Raw genomic sequence first — 25,271 nt, forward strand, 5'->3', positions numbered from 1 at the left:
TATGAAATGAAGAGCGGAGAGATAATTCTTATTATTCTGTTTATTCCTCTTCTTTCTTGTATGAGTGAGTTTAAAGGTGAGTGTAATTTCGAGTGTGGTTTCTATAAAGAGAGGACAAATACAAATGAATAAAGGAAACATATGCATAAACTCATTCCTCCTTAAGCACTAATACACATTACAAACATAAAATAAACAGTAGTCAGAATATGACTATATCTCTTAAACCCTAAAATGTAAGCAGAGAGAAAGGAGTCAAACACTTCTCAGATTTTCTACCATGCATTAAGTTATCAATAACGTGGATAGAACTTACTGTCATCTATGATATACTTTAAAGCATCAATAGCGGTCCAGATAATGATATTTAACACCACTTCATATTTTACTCAGCCACAGAGTACTTAACATTCATAACAACAAGTATTGAATAAAGTATAAACATGTCTAAACACGATGTGACCCATTTAACCCGACGTACTGAGTCAGGTGGACCGAAGCTAGAAAGTAACGTACGAACGTGGATATAATTAACACAACGGTCGTGTAGCGACCCTTAAACTCCTAACTCTCATCCATATCGAATATCAGAAATAACAGCTGTCAAAGAAATACAATATCACGAGTAATGCAGCAGATTTACTTACTTTTCTCATTCACGCACATGCTGAGGAAAGTGTCACTCACAATTATAATTTTACCGACCGATGATCTCTATCATACTTGAATAATAACTGCGTGACAACCGACTGACCATCTCTATCGTACTGCATACTACTGCGCGACGTCAGATATAATATACCAACCAGCGCGCGCCTTTGCTACCCTATTACAAGCACTGAATAAACGGGAGTAAAAGTGAAACATAAAGCACGTTATGGTCAACTGTACTAAATAATAGCAACACTAACATAACTTTGGGGCCTTTTCTACAGCGGCTTCCAAATGTATGTAATACATTTGCTCATCACTAAAGGCGACAAAGTTCTATGGCTGGGGTGTAGTGGCAGGAGTGAAACCATCTCCATCTTCTCCAGAAGGAAGTGCAGGGAGAACAACCAGCCTGGCAACTGGCCGGGTGTAGATTCTCTCCTTCACCTTTACATCAGCGGACCTGATGTGCCCGTCAGGGCTGGGATGAGTCTTGACTACTTTACCAATGGGCCAGAGGGCCCTCATAAGATGCGGATCAGCGATCATCACTACAGCACCTGCAATATCAACTGGTGTAGCCTGCCACTTCTGGCGAGCTTGAAGACTCGGCACATAGAGTCGGATGAAACGGGCCCAGAAGTGATCAGCCAAGATTTGGGAGTGCTTCCAACGGCGGCGACAGATGAGCTCACTTTCGGGGTAAGATACCTGAGGTAGCGAACCATCAGGCCGCCCCATGAGAAGAACACTGGGAGTCACTGGATCTGGGTCGCTGGCATCTGAAGACACATAACCCAAAGGTTTACTGTTAAGGATCCCTTCCACCTCAGTAAGTACGGTCCGAAGCACTTCTTCTGGAACAGGCTGAGCACCGACTGTGGCATAGAGTGCGCTCTTAACTGAGCGTATCTCCCTCTCCCACACCCCTCCGAAATGGGGAGCTGCTGGGGGGTTAAAGCGGAAGGAGATCTTCTGTGGTGCAAGGAGATGTTGTAGTTCTTTAGACATTTCAACGAAAGTTTCACGGAGTTCCCGCTCACCTCCCTTGAAATTTGTCCCCTGATCAGAGAACAGCTCTGCAGGTGTTCCTCTACGGGCAATAAACCGACGAAGGGACATTAGAAAAGCATCCGTATCAATAGCGGTAAGGAGGTCCAAGTGCACCGCCCTAGTTGTGAGGCACTTGAAAATGATCCCCCATCTCTTCTCCCGGCGCCGGCCCACTTTGATCTCAAATGGCCCAAAGCAGTCCATCCCCGTAGAATAGAAAGCAGGCTTGAAAAGGCGCAGACGGGCTGATGGCAGGTCTGCCATCTTCGGCACTGCAGGTTTTGCCCTCCATCGTCGACAGTCAGCGCAGCTATACTGGTAGCGCCGGATAGCCTCACGCCCTTGCAGGATCCAGAAGGAGTGTTGAACCTCGGCGAACACCCGCTCTGGTCCTGGGTGGCGGAGGCGGTTATCAAAGTCTTGAATCAAGAGCGTAGTTACTCGATGACCTGGGTCCAAGATGACTGAATGAAGAGTGGTCGTCCTCCAACATGAATGAGCTCTCCCTTTTCATCCAGCTCTGGAGACAGCGTGCAAAGTTGACTGTAGCTGGGGACGGGTTTAACAGCTTTCAGGAGGCTGTACTCCTGATGAAAACTATCCCTCAGAGCCCTCTGAAGTATTAACTGTTCAGCCTGTGGGTAGTCTTCAGCTGTGGGCTTATCATTAGAGTTGGCCGCCCCATGCAGCTCCTGCACTGTCCCTTCCAACAACTCCTTCCACGAGCCGTATTGGCCCAGGTGTGTAGTTGACTGGCTTGATGCAACAGCGCGACCCCACAGAAGATAGGCTTGCGTAGCTCTGAGGTATCTTCTGTTTGGTCAACAGTGGGGTCCTCTGGCCATGAGACTGGACTGTTCAAGAGGAAGGCGGGTCCCAGGCTCCATCTATTTGGCTGAATAAGCTCTCGCAGCTTCTTTCCGCGTGTTACGTCATCCGCAGGGTTTCTTGCGGTATCAACATATCTCCAGGCATGCCCGTCAGTCAGCTCCTGTATCTCGGCCACGCGGGTGCCCACAAAGACCTTGAACCGGCAGGATTCAGACCTCAGCCATGTCAGCACCGTTGTGGAATCTGACCAAAGGGTTGTCCGATCAATGTGGATGGTAAGCTCCCTCTTCAGCACCTGAGAGAGCTGTGCACCAGTAAGGGCAGCACAGAGTTCTAATCGGGGCATAGAGTGAAATCGCTTAGGAGCGACTCTGGAACGGGCCATCAGGAATGACCGATACACTTCACCGTGTTGGTCAGTGGTCCGGAGGTGCGTCACTGAACCATACGCCTCTTCTGAGGCGTCGCAAAATACATGCACCTCTCTCTGAAGACCGGAGATGTCCACAGACTTTGACAAGTACGGTCGGGGCAGGGTGACTTGAGGTAAGACTTGTAGTTCTTTTTCCCAGTCCTTCCATTGCTGCAGAAGCTCCTGCGGTAGTAGTGGGTCATCCCATTCCCTGTGTTTGTCCCAAAGGTGTCGGACGATTATCTTAGCCCTGGTGGTGTAGGGTAGGATGAAGCCCAATGGATCGTATTGACTCGCCAGCACCTTGTAGATATTACGCATCGTGGGGACACCGTACTCCACATGACGATGCTTGTAACCAAGAACATCAGTGTGGAAGAGCCAGCTTAGCCCTAGAGTAGATTCTGGGGTATTGATCTTGTTCTGAGCCAGCCACAACTCAACACTAGCAGAGCAGCTCTCTTCTGGTAAGTGACTTATTACACCTGGTTCATTGCTGGCCCACTGACGTAGATCGAAGCCTGCAGATGCAAGAATGGCTCGTAGTTTGTCTACTAGATGCCTCGCTTCAGCAATTGTGGGAACACTCTGGAGGCAGTTATCTACATAAAAACATTTCTGAACTGATATCCTCACATCTTCATCTGGCTGGCTGTTATCAGAGACATGGCGCTGTAAGGCGAATGTGGCACAGCAGGGGCTACATGTTGTACCAAACGGTAGCACCTGCCACTCGAACACTGCAGGAGGTCCTTCTTGACTGATGTCACGCCAAAGAAATCTGAGCAGAGCACGATCCTCTGGGAGGAGGCGAACTTGGTGGAACATGCCTCTAATGTCTCCGCTAACTGCAACTACATGCTTTTGGAATCTTAACAGAACTCCCAGTAGTGATGCTCCTAAGGTTGGCCCAGGCAGTAGATGGTCGTTGAGGTTCTGCCCTCGATACTGATAGGAGCAGTTGAATACCAGCCTATTCTTGCCATTATGGCTCACCATATGGTGAGGGATATACCATTCCTCACAACCTTCCTTGTCTGAAACTTTCGGTCCACACTTGATGACAGAGCCCGCCTTTATTAGTTTCTCCATCTCCACTCTGTAGGCTTCTGCTCGTGCAGGATCTCTGGCAAGTCGCCTCTCTACACTTCGTAAACAGGGCATGACGGCTTCTTTGGTAGCCTGAAAGAGCGGCATGTCTTTCCGGCGGAGCAGTGGGGTTGCGTAATGGAGAATGCCATCAACATCTACCCTGATGGTTTTGGTCTCCAGGATGCTGATGGCCTCTTGGTCCTGCCTTGAACGAGTAACTAGTTTCTCGCTTCTGAATGGAACAATGTCGACCTGCCATAATTTCTCAACATGTTTCATAAGCTCGCTCACCTGGGGTGTTACTGTTGTAAATAGACACTGCTGTGATTGGGCGTGGTGACGGACTACACTCGATGGGCCCTGCAGAGTCCAGCCCAGCCTTGTGCGGATGGCAGCAGGCCCACCTGGAGGTCCCAATCTGACAGGTTCAATGGGAGTGACGAGATGGGGATGGTCACTCCCAATTAGAAGCAGGGGTTTGACATTTATAAGAGTCCGTATGGGAAGGCCAGTGAGGTGCTTGTAGGTGTTCCGGAGTTGCTCCATGGGGTAAGTATGGGCAGCTAGTCCAATACGATCACTAGTGAATGCACCTGTAATCTTAAACTTGGTCTTTGGGTTTAATGGCGAAGAAATAAAGAACGACACTGATGCACCACGAAGTGTCTGCACTTCCCCTCTAATTGTACGTAGTGGTAGGTCCTCTTGAATCCCCTGCACACCTAGCTTCTCTGCAGCATCTGACAACAGCATAGTTCTCTCTGAACCGTCATCAAGTATGGCATAGGTGTTGATTGATTGGTCACCATGGTGAAGGCGGACTTTGACAACTTTCAGAAGGACCAGTCTGCCTTCAGTTGGTCTGTCTAAATACAGAACCTCTGTTGTGCCCCTTGTGCCTTGGCTTTCCGCTGCCGGTGTTGACGCTGCCTCCTTGGATGACCTCATATTCACCTCATGCAGAACCTGGAGATGTTTCCCTTGGCAGAGGCTGCATGTCTTTTTTAAGTTGCACTGGGCCGCCTGGTGTGGCCGTGCACATCGCCAACACCTCTTGTTACTTTTTATCCATTCGGTCAGCTGATCCTTTGTTAGCCTGGATACCTCTGTGCACTGGCTAAGGTAGTGTTGCTCATTATTGCAGAATGGACAATATGGCTTGCTCTTGTTCCTTTTGAAGGAGCTGCTTGGAACTGGAGCCTCAGATTTCTTAGCCGTGTCCTTCACACCATGGAGGACAGTAGTAGGTTGCTTACCCTTCCTACCCTCATATCTGGACACCGGCTTTTCCCGAGCTCCTCTCACAGCTAACTGTCCTTCAGAGTCCTGGCACCAAGACTCGTATTTCAACCAATCTGAAAGATTAGTTAAGGTGTGGGTTTGTGTGCCCTGATGGTACATGCAGCGGCGAAACTCTGCTCTCTGCTCAGGCGGCAGCTTGCTCAACAGACGAGCAACATGTGAGCCACATTGTAGTTCCACTTCACCCTCGTGGCCTAGTGTCTTCAGCATCCCCACCAGTGATTGTATCTGGAGTGCGAACTTCTCAAATGCGGCAAAGTCTCCCCGCTTTATGTCTGGTGAGTCCATCACAGCAGCAATACGCCTCAGCGCTATCTGATGTGGCCGGCCGAACTTGTCATTGAGGGCAACCATTGTGTCTGAGAAGGGTGTTGGGGAGTTAAGGTAAGCATCTGCTATTAACCTGGCTTCTTCTAGTTGCAGGTGATCGACCAACACTTGATATTTAAACAGCTCCGATGCATCATGTGGTAGGAGGTTCTCCAATGAGATCTTGAGCCGCGCGAACTCACTTGGGTCCCGACTTGAGAAGTTGCAGATTGTTGGGCGTGGCCCACGGTAACTTGGCTCTGGGATGCTGTAGTTACGATCCTGAGGTGAGCTAAAAGGCGGGGGCTGTGTCCATGCCATGCCGGGATGTCGCTGTTGGGGCGTTAGGTTGAAGCCAAGCTCACTCCGTTGACCACCATAAGCAGTAGGGTACTTGGGCTCAGCTGAAGGTAATCTGTGTGGCTGCGGCAGAAACTGAACGGGCTTGAACCAGGGAGGTGGATGACGGGCAGTGTCCTCCCATGGCCTGGCGGTAGGAAGGGCCTCACGTGCTGAGTGATTAACTTGTGGCTGGCCCACAAACATGTTAGGAGCTGTGGCTGGTGGTGTTTCTTCCTTAATTCTTGGAACCTCATCTATTCTACTGATAAGCGAGTGTGCTATAGGTGGGTCACTAGGGAGAGGCTCGTCCAATTCTGGGTCTGGCCATGGTGGTGGTGCAGGCCAATCATCCTCTTCCTCAGCTTTAGGTTCGTGTTCAACAGGTGGCCGTGGCGACATCACCGTTAACTCTGGCTTTCTGGTATGAATAGAGGTTGGACTCTGCATGTTGCGAACAGCATCTACTAACTGTTTCATGGCTGTTCGGAATGCTCTAAGCTCGACTAAGTCTGTCTGCTGCAGAAGGTGTCTTTCATGACGAATGTCATCTAGCTCAACTCGGCTCTCCTCCTGTGGATGTATGGGGTGCAGCACTGAAGGCAGGGGAGTAGAGTAATCTCGTAGTTGTTCCCTAAACTCTCTCTCTGGAAACCGCTGGGGGGCTAGCTGATTCTTCTGGCTGGGCTGTTGGTTCTCTGCCCTATAGCCCTGGTCCATCTCCTGAAGAATAGCATCCCGCCTCTGCAGGCGAAGGGAAGAGTCATAAGGGGAGGTGAGGGGTGTCATCCTGGCATTTCCCTCCTGTTGAGTACTCTCTAATTTCTCTCTGTACCTCTCACCGATGTAGCCCCTATAATCAACCTCATAATCTGCATAGCGCACAGGTGGGCGAATGTGCCGTTTGGGACGTGCACCACAAACATCATACTCTGGATGTAATTCCATCTCTGACGTAAACCCAGTAATCCGGCTCGAAGGGCCATCAATGAAGTGAAGATAATGGGTAGACGCTCAGTCTAGGTGCTAATTCTGGGTTTATCACCAGGTTCACTCAGGTGTGTCGGCCAGAACACCACTTAAGGCCAAATATTCCAGAGTATGAAATGAAGAGCGGAGAGATAATTCTTATTATTTTGTTTATTCCTCCTCTTTCTTGTATGAGTGAGTTTAAAGGTGAGTGTAATTTTCGAGTGTGGTTTCTATAAAGAGAGAACAAATACAAATGAATAAAGGAAACATATGCATACACTTATTCCTCCTTAAGCACTAATACACATTAAAAACATAAAATAAACAGTAGTCAGAATATGACTATATCTCTTAAACCCTAAAATGTAAGCAGAGAGAAAGGATTCAAACACTTCTCAGATTTTCTACCATGCATTAAGTTATCAATAACGTAGATAGAACTTACTGTCATCTATGATATACTTTAAAGCATCAATAGCGGTCCAGATAATGATATTTAACACCACTTCATATTTTACTCAGCCACAGAGTACTTAACATTCATAACAACAAGTATTGAATAAAGTATAAACATGTCTGAACACGATGTGACCCATTTAACCCGACGTACTGAGTCAGGTGGACCGAAGCTAGAAAGTAACGTACGAACGTGGATATAATTAACACAACGGTCTTGTAGCGACCCTTAAACTCCTAACTCCCATCCATATTGAATTTCAGAAATAACAGCTGTCAAAGAAATACAATATCACAAGTAATGCAGCAGATTTACTTACTTTTCTCATTCACGCACACGCTGAGGAAAGTGTCACTCACAATTATAATTTTACCGACCGATGATCTCTATCATACTTAATACTAACTGCGTGACAACCGACTGACCATCTCTATCGTACTGCATACTACTGCGCGACGTCAGATATAATATACCAACCAGTGCGCGCCTTTGCTACCCTATTACAAGCACTGAATAAACGGGAGTAAAAGTGAAACATAAAGCACGTTATGGTCAACTGTACTAAATAATAGCAACACTAACATAACTTTGGGGCCTTTTCTACACCTTATATGTCCAGTAGTTCCTGAACATATGTATGACTTATATAACTTGTTGTTTTGGCTCATACTCAACACATATATAATCTGTATCCTATTGTTTGAAAGGGCTGTACCACCGTCATTATCCTTATATATACCCTGTTTAAGACAATAAAATTTGAAGTGAAGGTATACTCAGATTTCGTGTCTGTTGTGCCTTTTCTTTCCACGGCCGTGAACACTTCTGGAGGACTGAGAAAACTTTGGTGGCAACGAGATAGGACGGGATCAGTTTATTTGTATATTAATTAACAATTTGGGGGCTCGTCCGGGATTTCTACAGACAGGTGAGGAATAATCTTTAATTATTCTTACTGTCTGTTAAGAAATTGAAAATTTTTCGTGCCGTGAATTTGGACTCTGTCATATTTGGCAGAGTGGGTTATCCTCGTACTGTGTAAGACATACGGGAAGAACAGTATCGGGTCGCGACCGACTGTTAATAGAATAGAAGTTTTGCAAAAGATAACTTTTTCCATTACTCATTCGTAAAAAGCGAATGGACGCTTTGTGAAAGGCTATCTTTGTTACCTATTCTCACACTGACATTCTCAGTCCTTCCTAGATTTATGATTTTAAATGTTTTGAGAGTTTTGTGAAGTCCTTGCAAGGCACTAAAATAAATAAACAGATAAATCGCAATTCTTTTAATTGTCTATGTATGTCCCTTGATCTATACAGGATGGGTGAAACAGCAGAGTAGTATGTTCCATCAAATTGTTTAGTGCACATTCATCTAATGGCTATTTGCCATTCTAAGTTCACCTGGATTTAGTGAAGTTTGAAACAAATCTACTCTTGCTTAGTTCTCTCTCAGCTGTGTTAGATCAGAGAGTTGCTATTTTAAGAGGCACTAGGTGGGTTTCCATTACAGATTTGCGCAAAACTTTGGTGATATTTTATAAATGTTGATTAAAAAAAATATAAAATTGAAAAAAGGCATTGCGAAATGACAGTTTTTCCATTAACCAAGGTTATGCTTCTAAAATGTAATATTTTGCCACTCGCGATAAGTCATGGCAACTGATTTTGGCTATATTTATTCAAAGGAGGCGTATGCATGTATCTTTACAGAAGCTGAAAGCCACTTCAGAGACATGTGTGGCGCGGCTGGAGCAAACACGATCATTGACTAGAGTGTGATCAGCTTCGGTGGCTGTATCAGAGCCAAACTGCACAGCAGGTCGTATACCTCTAGTTTGAGCTCCGTCACGTTATTTCTCTATCGTCTATTTTTTATTGTTGAAATCTATTTTATACACCATCATTTTCGTTTCTATAAAGTGTGAATATATCCTCTATCGTATTCTACAACAAAAACAATCAGAGCGCCTTGTTATCACTAGTTTTATTTGATTTCCTGAGTCCGCTAGTAGCTTATAGCCCATTAGCATCACCAGCGTGGGTTTCGCTAAACCCGCGTGCATCGCTAATACTCTATTCACACACATTACAATTGCTTTACTCACTGTTACTTGCTTTAATGGCGGATGTTTGTCTACCTTTGAGTGCAGGTGATGACACGTTCGAGCTGCATTCGGTGCAACTCGAGCTGGAGGCCGTGGAGAAGCAGATTCGTGTCCTGGAGCAGAGGCAGGCCCAGCTGAGAAAGCGGAGAGCCGCGCTGGTAACCTCCCGGGCTGATGCTCACAAGTCCAGGGTAAGTATACAGCGCGCTGCTAACAGTCCCACCACCTCCACCCCGTGTGTTTCTCTGCACAGGCCCGGTGCACCCAGGACGCGATCTGCCCAGATGTCCTTCACTCCGGCGCCGGGACACCACGGACCCTGGGTGCATCCGCAGCGGAGGACGCGAGCCAGGCCCCGGACGACGACTTCTCCCGCTCTGGTCTTCGAGATCTCCACACAGAACCACTTCTCTCCCCTCCGCGAGACGGAACGCGACGCTGTGATCGTCGGAGACTCCATCGTACGACACGTCCGTGCTACGTTAGCCGAAGGTAAAGTGCACACTCACTGTTTCCCTGGTGCTCGTGTTCTCGATGTTTCTACGCAGATACCCGCGATCCTGAAGGCCGACGAGAGCCCCAGAGCGGTCGTGCTTCACGCTGGGGTTAACGACACCACGCAGCGGCAGACGGAGACGCTGAAGAGGGACTTCAGGAGCCTGATCGAGACAGTTCGCAGCACGACGCCCGTGGCGACGATCATCGTGTCAGGACCACTGCCCAAGTATCGACGAGGACACGAAAGGTTCAGTAGACTTTTTGCTCTAAATGAATGGTTATTGTCATGGTGTAAAGAACAGAAACTGCTCTTTGTTAATAATTAGAATCTTTTCTGGGAGCGACCTAGGCTTTTTCGCGCTGATGACCTGCACCCCAGCAGAGTCGGAGCAGAACTCCTGTCGGACAACATCTCCAGGACTCTACGCTCCATTTGACTAGTAAGCCAATTCTCAAATAACTGCTATGATGGCTTTTGTTCTACCCGCTTAAATGTTAGAAGTGCTTGCGCTGTCCAATCTATTAAGACTGTGTCTGTTCCCCGAATAGTGAGGTCAGAATATAAATTTAATGTAGGATCTAGAAAAAATCTTATCGTGATTAAACCTGAAAAACGTAAAATAAATGAATAAAAACAATTTTTAAAGTTTGGGCTCATAAACATTAGATCACTCACACCCAAAGCAGTTATTGTAAATGAAATGATCACAGATAATAGTTTTGATGTACTCTGCTTGACTGAAACCTGGCTAAAACCAAATGATTAAATTGGTCTAAATGAGTCTACTCCACCAAACTACTGTTATAAACATGAGCCCCGTCAGACTGGTCGTGGGGGAGGTGTTGCAACAATATATAGTGATATTATCAGTGTTACCCAGAAAACAGGATACAGGTTTAAATCATTTGAAATACTTATGCTAAATGTTACACTGTCAGATATGCAAAAGAAATCTATTGTATCTCTTTCTCTGGCTACTGTGTATAGACCACCAGGACCATATACAGAATTCCTAAAATAATTTGGAGATTTCCTCTCAGACCTGTTGGTTACCGCTGATAAAGCGCTAATTTTCGGAGATTTTAACATTCATATTGATAATACAAATGATGCATTAGGACTTGCGTTTACTAACTTATTAAACTGTTTTGGAGTAAAGCAAAATGTCACCGAGCCCACTCATCGTTTTTAATCATACGCTAGACTTAATTATATCGCATGGAATCGATCTTACTGACATAGATATTGTACCTCAAAGTGATGATGTTACTGACCATTTCCTTATATCGTGCATTTTGCGTATAGATGATAATAACTATATGGCTTTGCGTTATCGTCCGGGCAGAACTATTGTTCCAGCCACCAAATACAGATTCGCAAATAACCTGCCTGATTTATCTCAACTGCTCTGTGTACCCATAAATACACATGAACTAGACAAAATGACTGGCAACATGGGCACTATCTTCTCTAATACATTAGAAGCTGTTGCCCCCATCAAATTGAAAAAGGTTAGAGAATAACGTACTGTGCCATGGTACAACAGTAATACCCACGCTCTCAAGAAAGAAACTCGTAGTCTTGAGCGCAAATGGAGAAAAACGAACTTGGAAGTTTTTAGAATTGACAAACTCCACAAACTCATAGAAAACAACCAAAACAATCCAAGGTTTTTATTTAGCACAGTGGCTAGATTAACAAATAATCAGACGTCACTCGAACTAAATATTCCCTCACAGTTTAGTAATGATGACTTTATGAATTTCTTCACTGATAAAATAGATAACATCAGAAATACAATAACAAATGTAGATTCTACAGCGTCTAATACTCTAGTTTTATCTATCGCACCCAAAGATAAACTGCAGTGCTTTACAACTATAGGACAGGAAGAGCTAAATAAACTTATCACTGCATCTAAACCAACAACATGTTTATTAGATCCTGTACCCACTAAATTACTGAAAGAGTTGTTACCTGTGGCAGAAAAACCGATTCTCAATATTATTAACTCGTTGTTATATTTAGGTCACGTCCCAAAACCATTCAAGCTGGCGGTTATTTAGCCTCCTATTAAGAAACCACAACTAGATCCTAGTGAACTGGCAAATTACAGACCCATTTCAAATCTTCCATTTATGTCTAAAATTTTAGAAAAAGTTGTGTCTGCTCAATTGTGCTCCTACCTGCAAAAAAATGAGTCTCTATGAAGAATTTCAGTCGGGTTTCAGGCCCCATCATAGCACAGAAACTGCACTTATTAAAATGACAAATGACTTGCTTCTTGCTTCAGATCAAGGCTGCATCTCATTGCTAGTTTTACTTGATCTTAGTGCTGTGTTCGACACCATAGATCACGACATACTCATAGATAGATTACAAAACTATACAGGTATCCAAGGGCAGGCTTTAAGATGGTTTAGATCCTACCTGTCCGATCGCTACCACATTGTTTATCTAAATGGGGAGTCATCTCATTTATCACCAGTAAAATATGGAGTGGCACAAGGATCTGTCCTAGGTTCTCTGCTATTTTCAATATACATGTTGCCCCTTGGTAATATCATTAGAAAATACGGGATTAGTTTCCACTGTTAAGCTGATGATACTCAACTATATATCTCAACAAGACCAGGTGAAACTTCAAAATTATCTAAGCTAACAGAGTGTGTTAAAAATGTAAAAGATTGGATGACCAATAATTTTCTCCTAAAAATGTCAGATAAGACAGAGATATTACTTATTGGACCAGAAAACATTACACAGAATCTTGTAGATTACAATTTGCAATTAGACGGATGTACTGTTACTTCCTCTACTGTCAAAAATCTGGGTATTATATTAGACAGTAACTTGTCTTTTGAAATTTTTTTTTCCCATATTACAAAAACATCATTCTTCCATCTTAGAAACATCGCCAAGCTACGAAACATGTTACCTGTTCCTGATGCAGAAAAGCTAGTTCATGCATTCATGACCTCTAGACTGGACTATTGTAATTCACTTCTAGGTGGTTGTCCTGCATCCTCAATAAACAAGCTACAGGTAGTCCAAAATGCAGCGGCTAGAGTCCTTACCAGGTCAAGAAAATATGATCATATTACCCCAATACTACAGTCTCTGCACTGGCTACCTATTAAGTTCCGTATCAGTTACAAAATATTATTACTTATAAGGCTCTTAATGGCTTAGCTCCTGCGTACCTAACGAGTCTTCTACCACGCTACAACCCATCACGCTCCCTAAGGTCACAAAACGCTGGACTTTTGATAGTACCTAGGATAGCAAAGTCGACTAAAGGAGGTAGAGCTTTTTCGCATTCGTCTCCCAAACTCTGGAATAGCCTTCCTGATAATGCTCGGGGTTCAGACACACTTCCTCTGTTTAAATCTAGATTAAAAACACACCTCTTTGGCCAAGCATTCAAATAATGCATCTCATAAATTTTGGACTGCAGTTATATCTGATCAAATGTGCATTATTATTCTTTAGCTTGGGTTAAACTAATTAATTTTACTTGGATGGAACAGCAGCTACGCTAATTATGTCTCTATTTGTTTCTCTGTTTTTTCTGGATTTACATCCCGTGGTAACTAGGATTTACACAAGCTCCAGTCTGGATCCAGAACACCTGAGAAAAGATGATGCCAGCCCCTCAGAGGACCTCAGATGATGTTAACCCAGAGACAACATACAGAACTACCACATTTTGCTATAAGTTTGATTGCATAATTGCTGTTAATAGTGTTAATTGTCTGTTTGTTTACGTCTTTTATTGATTTTTCTGAACATTTCTGCCATATGCACATGAACTGACAGTCACCACTGATAAGCTACTACTAAATATTGTAGAAACTTAATTTTCTGTAAAGTTGCTTTGTAATGATTTGTATCGTAAAAAGCGCTATACAAATAAACTTGAATTTAATTGAATTTAATTGAATGTGTGCAGTGTAAATTGTCTAAGCATTAATGGTAGGGGAAAACCCTTATACCGGACGTATGAAATGTTTTTTGGAGATTATTGTACATTGAAGAATTATCATATGACTTTTTACATACGGCATGTAACATGAAAATGCGAAAACCCTGTTTCCACAGCAGGTTTGCAAATTATTAACTTTTTAATAATAAAATATAAAATATGAATAAAAACAGCAAGTTTTTGCGAAATGGTGTTTCCATTAGGTGTATTTTCAATTCGCAATGTCAGCTTGCGCAATATGAAGGGGAATGGAAGCACGCATGTCAGTAACCAACAAAGCCAAAATTAGGACAGTACTGTTGATCAGACGGATGAGCAGAAATGAAAACTGTATTTAGATGATTTGGCAGAATTTTTTTAGGACATCTGAGTTAAGTATTGGCTCTGAAAAGTTAAAGGCTAGTTTATATGAAAAGTGCGAGCCACAAGGGAATTATATTGATGAATACACAAGTAATATAATGATAAATAGATGTTTTCAAAGAGATAGCTTGCATTACATTTTATCTTTACAAGCATGAAGTTAGTGTCCGTTATCTCCGGGGGACAGCCTGAAATGTGATACATTGTGGAGATTGAGACTAAAATAACTTGTGCATTGTGATCATTGGGAACAAGATTGAGTGACTATTTTAAACGGCCGTATTAAGCTAATAATTTAAATAAAATAAAAAATCTTGACTTTGGTTGTTACATTTGGTAGACTATTTACAAGATTTCAGTCTGAAGTTATAATACAATGCATCAGGCTGATGTATTCATAAGAATTATAGAAGTAGGAAATGTTCATATCAGACAGAATAGGTTACTGCTCTTTTCTGCATTCTGCAAAGAAGGAATTGCTTGCACTTTACCAGCAAAGAAGAACTTGCTTATTAAAATAAACCAAAGAACTGATATATATATATTGTTAACTGGATGAGATTCCTTAAATTTTGGACAGTTGCACAAGATGACTGACCATACCAGAGATTGCTTATATGCAGTAGTGGTCAAAGTTTATAATGCGGTTCTCTTGAGTGTTCATTTTATAGAAGCAACAAGACGACATAGCTGCCAATGGGCGATCCAACATGAAGAAAGAGACATTATGGCTGTGAAGAACAGGAAAAGCTGAGGAGCGATCGGCTACACCCCCTGTAAGAGGAATATGACACTTCTGGGAGGGGCTGGAATGGAGAAATACTGAAACATTGCAGACATCTGCCATGAGAGGCAGAGCGGAAGATAACTGCATCCTGAGTCAAAACTCTGATGCCCCATCATATCCTCATCACCATGTGACAGACTGGAAGACACTGCAGAAGGAAAAAGACACTAAGACAGCCAAGACATGTTCAAATGATTTTCAGAGACTTCCATCTTTTCCCTCGTGGTCAAGGTACTGCATATACAGTGACCACTACAGTGACCTCAGATTTTGATTTGTCATATTAATTTGCAACTTGATAATTTAATGGTCTGATAGCAGTTCTTTGTAAGCTGTTTAACTAACAACAAACTGCTTTCTCTTAATAGGCATCAGTCCAACCATATGAAAGAAGTTAAATGTTTGCTTGATTTCTCAATCAGCTAAAACTTGGACTGGATTTAGCATAGAGAGGACTTACTGTGAAATATAGGGAGAGTTTAGACTCTGATGTAAAGATGGAGCTTCTTGTAAAGCTGATAAACATAAATGTTCCAAGATTCCTTAAACATAGGGGAGTAGAGGGCACAAAGTATCAAAATATGAATTGTAAAGCAATGATACTAGTCACTCCATCTTGGTAAATATAGATTTCTTAGGGATGAATTTAAGTTTTAAAATTCCAAACTTGTCAAATCACAAATGCTGTCATACCCAGAGAAAGCGGTTACATGATGTAAGTGTTTTTGGCCATGGATCCAAGATTATGTGGAGATCTCCAATCTTTAAGAGCAGCTCATGAGCAATAGAAAAAACTAGTAAAGACAAAACTAAAATACACAGAATAATTATATCTCAGAAATTAAAATTTCAATAATGGGATGCCTAGGCCTAAAAGATTATTTTGACAAAATAGTGAAAAATTTTGGGGTTATGAACGCGATGAGGAATTCAACCCCATTGTGATGGACATCATCCAACGGTTTTAGTCAAACGTTTAGACACTGTTGCAAGGGAAATGCCACAGTGCCTACGCTGAGTAGCTTCTGTCGGTACCGAAATTGTTTCATTCGAGAAAGACTTGGTGGTATTCCACCCTAGAAACTGACATTCCTCATTCAATTCACTGTCTGTGGAGGCAGTGACAAAAAGAGATGATGCTCTGGCCAGAGGTGGGTGTGAGAGTGTGTGAAAGTGTGTGAGTGATGGTGCACCAAGGCAGACAAACTGCCATGAACAGCTGTTTCTAAGGGGGCACACAAGGTAGATTATGCCCCAGAAATAATGGCTATGGATTAATTTGGCTAATTATCCTGGCTTGGGATATTTTGTGGCAGGAAAAGAAAAGTGCCACACCTGCGCAGGGTAAAACATGGGAAGGCAGAGCAAGAAGGCTTGCCCTGTCCACCCCACACTTAACTTTTTATTTTTCCCTTTTCAGGATGTCATGACGGACTTCATCAAACTGATTATGTGTCATATGTATGAAATATATTGTGCTTGTTAACATGTTACATGTGGGCTGAGTGTTTCAAAGAAAAACTGATATTAATAGGTTAAAAAAGGTCATGTTTCAGAAATTATTTGATGATAGTGAGATACCTTGAAACAACACAGAAATAGTTGAGTTGAGCTGAGTTGAATTGAACTTTAGTGTATACCACTTAGACGTGGTATACAGGGGGAAGAGGAAAGAAATCAGATGGGAAAATAAATGATATTGATTGAAATTGGAATGATATGGGTACTAGTCCTCTCACTTTACTGGTGTTATTGGGAAAATGGACAGTCCTCAGTCCACGTGATTTTTTTCCTCACAGATCACTACAATAAGGATCGACTAGGTGATGAGTAAACATGTTGTTTCTAACAAAAACATTTTAAGATCTCCTATCACAGGTATAGGTAGTTCTTCTGATATCAAGGATGGTTTACTCCGCTAATCTGGACTGTCCGATGAGACAGCGATATACATGGCTTCGGTGTTCCTTTTCGTTGAAAGGAGGAACATCCTGAGTTCACAACAGGTGTGCCTCTAACCCAGGCAGGGGCAGAAGAGTCCCTTTAGGGGGACCAGCGAGGAAAATGAGCAAACTCAACTGGTGGCTTAAAAGCCCGCTGTTTGCTCCAACTGATTAAGATCCTGCCGGAATCAAGGAAAGATTGAGGAGCAACTCTTAGCAGGGAAAAGAGACTGATTAAATCATCCTGATCCTGACATCATTCTGATACAGCATCGAACGAAGAGATTATGATGTGGTTTAGATTTATCGGAAGATTTATTTTTTGTGTATTTGTTTGACATTACTGATAATGTTGTTGTTCTGGTAGTTGACTTGAGTTACTGCATAGGTCTACAGCACTGATATAGACTTTAAAAGTTAATTTGTTAGATTAACTTGATTTTTACATTAGAATTATTAATAACACAAGCTAAAATTGAAAGTGCAGCACAAATGAGACGAGCTGAAAAATTGGACCACCTCTAGAAGTCCACCTGACATTATAAGCCTGAGACCTGTAGCAAGTCCGCAACCCCAGCAGACATCCAGGTGACATTAGGGGTTAGTTATATTGGCCCGAATCTGACTGTCCTGGTTGAGGTCTCATACGTTAAGCATATCCAGTTGGGGATAATGAGGTATTTTTAGAAACCAAAGATGTGAACAATGTAATGAAAAGCATTTAAATTTTTGCAATCTAATATATATTATGTTTTTTATAGAGAATTATGTGAAGGAAATTAGAACTTGTAAGAATAATACTAAAATTATTAGGCCATGGCTGTTAATCTGGTAATATGCCTGGCTGTACAGAAAGCCTGCTCACCTGTACATATTTCCTTGTAAATATGGGTGAGGAAAATTGGCTAGATAATGCAGATAGACCATACATTTACTATGAACATGTGGTAGTGACTAGCCAACCATATTGTTAAGATTGAGGCCAAGGAAAAGCTACAAGGCTTACAGTTACCTGCACTGCAAAATGAACAGATTATGTTTAAAGGGCAAAATGTGTTATAGTGGGAATATTATGTTGCACAGATAACCCTCATAATGAGGCGGATGGTAGATGTTTGATCAAGGTTGATTGATGCTGATTGATAAAGGTTTACCGAGTATGTCTAGGAATGCTTAGGAATTATAAGGCAAGGGAAGTAGCGAACACTCAGAATGATTTTTGCCTTGGTTGGCAAGTTGGTAAAGGATGCTCGTGAGTGTGTTGATGAATAGAACTGTTGAATGTGCTGATCTTAAGTGGAATGAGAAAAATGCTGAGCTAATGTTAAGAGAAGGGGAATTGGGCAGAGAGCCTTTATGTCTTAATGGGGGACCTGTTAGATTATATTATGCTCTCTGCCAGATGTTTTTGTGCCTCTCTATAATCCCTCCTCTCTTCCAGATGTTTTCTTTTATATGAGATCTCATCTGCTGCCTTGCTCCTACCCTCCCTTTCTTTCCCCTTGGTTTTCTCCCTCCTCCCATCTGTGTGCTCTCTCTCTCTTTTCTATTCCTATATCTCTTTATCTCAATGTATACCCGCATGCGGAGTTGATGCATAGGGTTCAATCGGTGAAGAAGGGTGGGGGACCTTTGTGGGCCCAGGTTATTCCTTATATGTCCAGTAGTTCCTGAACATATGTATGACTTATATAAATTGTTGTTTTGGCTCATACTCAACCCATATGTAATCTGTATCCTATTGGTTGAAAGGGCTGTACCACCCTCATTTTATCCTTATATATACCCTGTGTAAGACAATAAAGATTTGAAGTGAAGGTATACTCAGATTTTGTGTCTGTTGTGCCTTTTCTTCCCACGGCCGTGAACACTTCTGGAGGACTGAGAAAACTTTGGTGGCAACGAGATAGGACGGGATCAGTTAATTTGTATATTAATTAACAGGCCTATTGTGGGTTATCAAATTTACATTATATACTTAGGAACAGCGTATGGGCCTAATCTAAGCTATGTTATTTACTATTTACAAGTTTCGTGTATGTTTTTATCCAGCTTTATTTTTCCATTGCATCTGAAAATGACTTTGTGCATAACATTCACTCCGCACACTCAACCTGCCTCCCGCGATGCTCAGCTGTGGACGATTTCAAAATGTTTGATATAAAGGTTGCTCTCACATTTTATACAGGAATTGTTCATTTAAAAAAAAAGAAAAAAAAAGAAGGTGCCACTGTCAGGGAGTCAAAAGATAATAACATCATCATTAGAGTTGCCAATTAACTTCAGAAATGGAAAATAAGGGCTAATAGAGGTTCTTTCTTTTATTATTTATTTATAATATTTATTCTTTAATAAAATAAGGGACAGAATAAGGGACGATCCAAATATTTCTAATGTACAATAATATAGGCCTATATCTGCCTGCAGTTAAAAAGTTATCATATTTGTTTTGATTTACCCATTTTTGTAGGCTACAATTATTCTAAAAATAAAAATTTAAATAAATAATGTCATAAAAAAATGCCACTGGCCTGAATAAATTTTACCATTATAGAATTGGGGTAGTAATTTAGGAGGTGAAAATACAGTGAAATTACAAATGGCATGGGATTTTAAAGCATAACAACTGAAGGTCTATGAAACATTTCTATGATGCATTTTTTTAAACAATTCTTAAAATGTTTAGTAATAACATTGTTAGAACATCATTCCCTAACATTCTTACAAAGTTTTTAGCGGGTAGTTTTATTTTAGTTCCCAGAACATTATTCTATAAGACAGAATAACATTCTCTAAAAACATTCTAAAATTGTTTAGTGACAACATTGTTAGAACAGTCTGTAACATTCTTATAAAGTGTTTAGCGGGTAGTTTTATTTTTGGTCCCAGAACATTTTCCTATAAGATAGGATAACATTCTCTTCCAACATTCTAAAAATGTTTAGTGATAACATTGTTAGATCATCATTCCCTAACATTCTTACAAAGTTTTTAGCTTTATTTTTGTTCTTAGAACGTTCTTATAAAAGGTAGGATGACATGCTCTAAAAACACTCTAAAAAACTTCTGTGGTGACCTTCTTTACATGTTTAGTCATAACATTATCCCTTTACATTCTTATAAAGTTTTTAGCAGGAAGTTTTTTTTTGTTCCCAGAATCCTAAACACTCAAAAAAAAAAAAAAAAGCTTAGCTATTACATTCTTAAATCATACAATTTAATAACCTAAAAAATAACAACATCAAAATCTAACTCAGCATCACATTTTGAAGCACTCAGAAAAGTGCAGTGCATAATCAAGCTTCTGACTGTTGTTTGCTCAGAGAGAGCATCATTGTCTTTGCTTGTTGTGGTTCTTGTAGAAGATAATACAGTCCTCTGTATTAATAGGTGTTCAACTGTTCTTCTCCTCCAGTTTTCCAGCTGCTCTCCCAGTTAGCAGCACTGAGCTCTATTTACTGTGTGCATGATAGAGTTCTTCCTCATGGCCTATAACAGAGGAGCATACAACAGTGTAAACAGAAAGAATACAAATACATATTACATCTTAAGATCACAAACAATACTGAAAACTTTCTAAATTAGCCAGCCTAATTAGTATTCAGAAACTATGTAAATACCAAATTTTATTGAAAGTATACATATGACACCTTATGAGTATCTATATTATTTATATAATTTAAACCCCGTCTAAATAATCCATTAAACATTAATAACACAACTTGACATTGGCTTGAAAAGCCTGAACCTTGAGCCGAGACTTGAACTCGGGTCACATTGTGCATAGCTGTAGCATATGTCAGAACCTGGGTCACAAGGCTAGGTTTTACATCTGACATACCAGCTAATTTTCATCATTTATTTTGTCTATGGATCATATAATTTCTTACAGATTTCTGCTTGTTTTAAATCAGATATAAAGTGGCACTGTATTTGAATGCAAGAGTGCCAGTGACTTTTCTCAGAATTGAGATAAAAAGTTGCAATTGTCAAATTCTGACAGGAAAAATATCAGCTTACAATTCAGACATTTTCTTGCAACTGTGTGTTTATACACATGAAATAAAATTTAATACCACCTTTCGTGAAATTTAAGACCAAACCTGTGATGGAAATACACATTATATTAAATGCATGTGTGATATTTAATGCATTTAATGTAAAAAACAAACAAAATATCCTCCTGAGACCTAAGCATAGCATTTTGTTTTATATTTCATAACATAGTTGAGAATCATCTTTATACAACGTTTGGTTAACAAAAATCCTGAAACCTAAAAATTGAATGAAAAAAATCTCTATTGATGTCTTTCATGTCATTTTATTGTATTTCTTTTTTTCTTTTTCTTTTTTAAACAAAAAACAAAATGTCCCCTACAGTGTAATGTAATGAAAATAAAAGCCTAATTTCACAAAACTTTTTTCCCCTGGTTATCAGGATGATATCATCACTGTCAAAAATGCTATTCATTATTACCATACAATGAACTTTTCATATGAGCAGACAATATCCCATACAAAATATCCTCACAAAAGCACTGCATCAACAATACTTTTGGTGGTATAAACATAATAAGAAGCTATATTTTCATAAGTTCTCTATCAGCTTTTACATACTTAAATCTTCTTATGTTTTTTTATATTTACTCCAGGATGTTATTTACCTTAATAAAGGCCAATATTTTTCAACCTTATTAAATGTATATCATCTTTAATGTGCAATTATCAAATTAAATTTACAGTGCCAAATTAAAACTGCAATAAATTTTTTAATAGGCCTATACAAAAAAAAAAATCATATTTTTAAATACACTAAACCACCAGTAGAAGATGGGAATTCACTTATTCATTTAACTGATTGGTAGGTTCAAAACACTACTGAAATAATGCAGAGTGTTGCTTGGAGAATGTGAAATACTTCTGCTGTCATCTTCCTTTGGAACTACAGGCGCTTTTCAATAAATTAGAATGTTGTGAAAAAGTTCATTTATTACAGTAATTCAACTCAAATTGTGAATTGGTGGGTTTTTGTTAAATGTGAGCCTAAATCATCAAAATTAAAAGAACCAAAGACTTAAACTACTTCAGTCTGTGTGCACTGAATTTATTTAATACACAAGTTTCACAATTTGAGTTTAATTAATGAAATAAATGAACTTTTCCACAACATTCTAATTTATTGAGAAGCACCTGCAGTTTCATTGATGAAACAGAACAAAACAGTCAATATTGTGTCTAAAATCAAGGTAATATTTGTACTCATAAAAATATTCAGCAAAATAGCTCCCCTCTCATGGTATGTTACTTAAATACATCATGTTAGAAATAAACTAAACCTGTTGAATTTTTCCCTCAGTATGTTTCTATTTCTGTGAATTTCTTTATGAGTGGAGTAACACATTTCATTTCTCCATGAAAGTCTCTCACAAACAGTCAGGCAGCGCAAGCCTCAACAACAGCTGTTTGTGCTGAATGTAAAAAAAAAATCAAAAAGAATCATTTTAACCCACGGCCACCGATGAAATCTGAGAGCTCTCTGATCCTCCATAGACAGCAACGGTACTACCACCACGGTCAAGGCACACAAACATAGTAAGGACATTGTTAAAATAGTCCATGTGACGTCAGTGGTTCAACCTTGATTTTTTTGAAGCTACGAGAATACTTTTTGTGCACAAAAGAGTTGAAAATTTCAGTCTCAGAAGAAAAGAGAATAATAATAATAATAATAATAATAATAATAATAAGTAAATTAAATAAGTAAACAATATGCAATATACAATGACATACTTTAAAGTCTTACCTAAGACTGCTATTACCAGTACATACAATATTTGCTAGACTACCAAATCAAAAACACAATCTTAGACTTAATGCTTATATCTTTTCCATTACCCCATTATGAATTACTGAAAGATTATTAACTTTTAAATTGTAAAGACATAATCAGATGAACACTTAAGTAGCAAATGTACAGTATTCATATGCATAGAACACCATATTAAAGTAACACTACAGCAGGAGTTTCCAAACCTGTCCTGGAGGCCCCCCTGCCCTGCACATTTTGTAAGTCTCCATCATCGAACACACCTGATTCAACACATTTTGTTAGTAGAGACTGCAAGAACTAAATTTGGTGTGTCTGATAAGGGAGACATACAAAATGTGCCGGGCAGGGGGGCCTCCAGGACAGGTTTGAAAAACCACTGAACTACAGTATAGGGAACATATTCTCTAGTAACTACAACTTTTGCCTTAACTCCTAATTTACTGCTTATTAATAGTAAGGTAGTTTTTGTAGCATTTCCATTTAGGTATTGGGTAGGATTTAGGGATATAGAATAAGGTCAAGCAGAATAAGGCATTAATATGTGCTTTAAATACTAATGAACAACCAATATACTAGAAATATGCAAGCTAATAAGCAACTAGTTAAAAGTGAGAACTGAACTAAGAGCTAAAATGTTACCAATATCAACGTTAGCTACCTAGAAAGTAGAAACGGATTAATGTTACAGTACCTTTGTTGTAAATGGAGACTTGTATTGCGTCATCCGTGTTCAGCTTCAAGCAGGCAGTTTAGGTTCTGGATGAAAACAAATCTATCTGTTATTGAAAAGGAGCTAAATGAATGCAACTGTCTTATGTGCATGTGAAACGCTAAAGGAATAAAGACAAAAAAGAATCGTGCATCTTAGATTGAAACTGATTTTTGTGTATGTACATACGCAAAGGATAAAAAGAAATACGTAAACTGAAAAAGCCATAAAGAAATGTACAGGTAATTATTGTGGAAGAGAGAGTTCCGCTGACCTGGAGACAGGTTTGTTGTTTGAACCGCGCACTGTAGAAACGAGTAAAACCTCCTCCAGCACCTCTGTATCCGATTCCGCTGCGTTTGAATGTGAAAGACTCCGTCTGTACTCACTTAGTTCTGTCAAAATAAGATGATTCCGACCACGCACATTGTACACCAATTTCTTCAACAGCCGTTCGCGCGGTTCATCGATTTCAAATGTTCTTACGTCACGAGAAAAGTATGCAGTGATTGGTGGATTTAAACGTGGGTCAATCAGCGCTTCTCGTCTCCTGTAACACGTTCGGCAACAGTTCAGATACCAAAGCCAGACTTTTTCTTCCTTTTGTAATCGAGACCCTGGAATTCAGCTGACTTCTGCTGACCACTCAGGGCAGAAGCCATTTTAGTAATGTTCTAGAAGGTGTTTTTTTTTTGTTTTTTTTTAAGAACATTTTGTCATCTCAGACCTCAAAATGATATCCTCATAACATGTTCCTAATGTGGCTGAAAGAAAGTTCTTCCTCTATTATTATGAAACATTTTGCCAATATTTTATTGAAAACATTGTATAATCTGTTTTCTCAACAACATCCTCAAAATTTTCCCGGTAAAATTATTTATATATTACTTATTAATAAATATTATTTATTAATAATAATAATAATCATATTTTATTATCTGTGTTTTTGTTCTGTCTCTGTCATTCTGTTGCACTGCGGAAGCTTCTGTCATGAAAACAAATTCCTCGTATGTAAAACCGTACCTGGAAATAAAGCTCTTTCTTCTTCTTCTTAATTAATATTAATTGTCATCCCTCTATCTACCTGATTTTATAATATATTGTGGCTTCTATTTACGTTTTACATAAATAAACAAATAAACAAACAAAAAGCAATATGTTAAATTGTTTTTGTTTGTTTTTTTTTTTTGACATGGCAAAGTGTACGAAAAATAACAGAGTCATAAGATAACTTTAATTTTATTCATGACTTGGTGTTTATGCATAAAGTAATTTAAAAAAAAAATCATTGAATCATGGATCATTATTTCAGCATTTATGTTAGGCCTACTGAGTGAAGAGAAAGTTAGTATCCTTAACTGAACAGATCTGGTCATGTGAATTTTCTGTTAAACTAAAAAGAAAAAAAAAGACATGATTGGCATGAAACTAGTTACCATTTTTAAAGGTTAAATTTATAGAAATTTTAAGAAATGAATCATTTACCACTGAAGAGTGTGTTGAAAGTCTGTCTTGAGCTCCAGAAAACCAGTAATGATGCGACTTTGACAGTTACAGATTTGAAAAACAAAAAAGCGGGGAAAAAGAACCATGAACTTTAAAGCAAAGAACAGTCTCAGCATATAAA

At 40.1% G+C, this 25,271-nt stretch overlaps 1 long non-coding RNA gene and 1 pseudogene across 1 annotated transcript; one reads left to right on the top strand and one right to left on the bottom strand.

Annotated features, from left to right (window-relative positions):
- The window catches only part of LOC122136721, a 690,060-nt pseudogene that overhangs the window by 19,891 nt on the left and 644,898 nt on the right, over positions 1-25,271 (top strand).
- LOC122136749 lies at positions 19,973-24,482 on the bottom strand. Its single transcript, XR_006154336.1, has 3 exons — positions 23,919-24,482; positions 23,627-23,691; positions 19,973-20,594 (listed from the first exon to the last, which is right to left on the bottom strand). It is a non-coding gene; the product is annotated as an uncharacterized LOC122136749 (long non-coding RNA).

Source organism: Cyprinus carpio, chromosome B3 (assembly GCF_018340385.1).
Source record: "Cyprinus carpio isolate SPL01 chromosome B3, ASM1834038v1, whole genome shotgun sequence".
Classification (NCBI taxonomy): domain Eukaryota; kingdom Metazoa; phylum Chordata; class Actinopteri; order Cypriniformes; family Cyprinidae; genus Cyprinus; species Cyprinus carpio.